Source organism: Mus caroli, unplaced genomic scaffold (assembly GCF_978045245.1).
Source record: "Mus caroli unplaced genomic scaffold, Mus_caroli_1 scaffold_19, whole genome shotgun sequence".
NCBI lineage: Eukaryota > Metazoa > Chordata > Mammalia > Rodentia > Muridae > Mus > Mus caroli.
Window position 1 is genome coordinate 42,102,040 of NW_028227274.1, and position 2,280 is coordinate 42,104,319.

General features: G+C 47.3%; 1 pseudogene; it reads left to right on the plus strand.

Annotated features, from left to right (window-relative positions):
* The first annotated feature begins 259 nt into the window (after positions 1-259).
* LOC147000281 (putative sperm motility kinase W pseudogene) lies at positions 260-1,741 on the plus strand (annotated as a pseudogene).
* The last annotated feature ends 539 nt before the right edge of the window (positions 1,742-2,280 follow it).

Sequence of the window (2,280 nt, forward strand, 5' to 3'; positions counted from 1 at the left end):
AGAATGAGGACAGCCACTAAGGGCTAAAACCTTCTCTGCTTGGTGCAGTTTTTGCTCTGACCTCACAGAGAACCTCTGTGATGGAAGAATGAGTAGCCTCTGTATAAGACTGTGGACCGGCCTGTTGTATTTGTCCATACAGAGCAGGGAGCTACTTTTGGTGACCTGTGGGACTACTTTGGAGCTGTCTAGCTTGTGGATTGCAGATTGTTGAACATCACAACTTGTGTGCACCAGAGCACAGGGAAAAATCAGCCTCATGGCCAGCAACTCCAAAAAGAAGAGCTTGGGAAGTCAGTATAAGGTCCTTTCCTATCTTGGCGAGGGTGCATATGGCACTGTGAATTTGGCCTTGCACCTGAAAACTGAGGCCCTGGTTGCCATCAAAATAGTAGAAATCAGTCCGAAGACCATAGACGTTATCCTGGCAGAACGCGAAGTATTGAAGACACTAGACCATCCTAATATCATTCGCCTCTTCCAAATTCTATTAACATCAAATCATGTCAACTTCATACTGGAGTACGCACCGGGAGGGAGCTTATTGGATTTAATAGAGGAGCATGGCCCACTGCAGGAAGAAGAGGCAAAAAAAATATTTGGAGAGATACTGGCAGCTGTCAAATACTGCCACAACCTTGATATTATCCATGGAGACATTAAACCAGAAAATATACTCATTGATGAGAAGGGTAATATGAAGTTGACAGACTTTGGCCTGGCCATCAAGCTCAGCCCTGGCAGATTACTGAGCCAGAGGCGTGGTACCAAGAGCTTTTGGGCACCAGAGCTCATGCTAGGGGAGCCATACAATGGCAGGAAAACAGATATATGGAGTCTTGGTGTGCTACTCTATTTTATAACCACTGGGAACTACCCCTTTGTCGGATTGACCTTCAAAGAGATCAAGAATAAGATTACCTCAGGGTCCTATCATATTCCACCTTACATCTCTGTTGAACTTGAAAATCTCATTCACCAGATCTTCACAGTTCCCCCTGAGAAGAGGCCCTCCATTGAAGACATCGAGACACATCCGTGGGTCACGAAATGTGATGTAACTATTCTGATTGATAGCTTCCCAGATTACACCATCATAGACATGCTCTGTGACATGGGGTTTGATGCCAACAAGATCTTAGAATCCCTGCAGAAGAAAAAGTTTGATGAGAACATGGGGACATATTTGCTTTTAAAAGAGCAGGTAGGCAAAGGGATTAAACATACATCTACATTTTCACCCAAGCCTGTGGATCCCTGCCCCGTGCCACCACCATCACCAGCACATACCTCTACCTCCGGTCTTCCCCGAAAAAGAAGGGCCAGTGAACCCAACTTTGGCCTCCTCTACAAATGGCCCTCAGGACAGCAGGGGCCTGCCACCCTGAAACTTTCAGGACACAAGTTGGCCAGAAGTGTCTCCATGCCTCCCATTGCTCTTCATTTTCCTGAGAAGAAGAGCACCACTCCTAGCTGTGCCCTCCATACCGGAGCTGTGGCTGCCCCATCGGTCTGCAACATCATATTGGAAGACGAAACATGCCTGCCACCTGAGGAAGACATTGCCATGGAAACATCATCTCCCCCTCTGAAGATTGGGTTCTTCAGAAGACTGCGCAATCGACTCAGAAATTGCCTCTCAAGGCTTTGTTGCATCCCCCGGGCTCCAGAGACAAACAGCCAGCGTAGATCCTCCAAGAAAGTGGCTCCCCTAAAAGAGGTCGGATGCAAAACCCAGTGAAAGGCTTCTCCTCTGCAGATGACGGTGCTGCACTACCGAAGCTCATGGTTGTAAGGCCAGGAAAGTCGTGGATCCCTGACAATGAGGGCAGTGGTTCATTGTTGCTACAGATCACCTTTCAAAATAACAACACTAAACTAGAAACACAAAGTAAAATTGTCCTACCGATCTGAGGCTGTTGTACAGAGGGAAACTCATGTCCAGATGGAATCTCATGTGAGGATCTGGTGCCTGGCAGAGGATCAATTTTAAGGCTCTAATGAGCCACCACAAAGTTTCCCTGCCGTTCAGAAAGACAACCAGGGCCTGACCCTGTGGCTGCTGTATCAGTGGAGCATCTGCCTAAAATGGACACTAGCATCTCTAGACAAAGGAGAGGCTGGAGTGCCACACTTGTACTGCACACCCAACCATTTAAAAAGCAGCCAATCAACTGTTGAGGTGTGTACACAATGATACAGGATTCTGCACAGAGACTCCATTCACAATAATAGGGCCTCTTTCGTAGCCACCCAAAGCATCTGATGAACCGGCAAAAA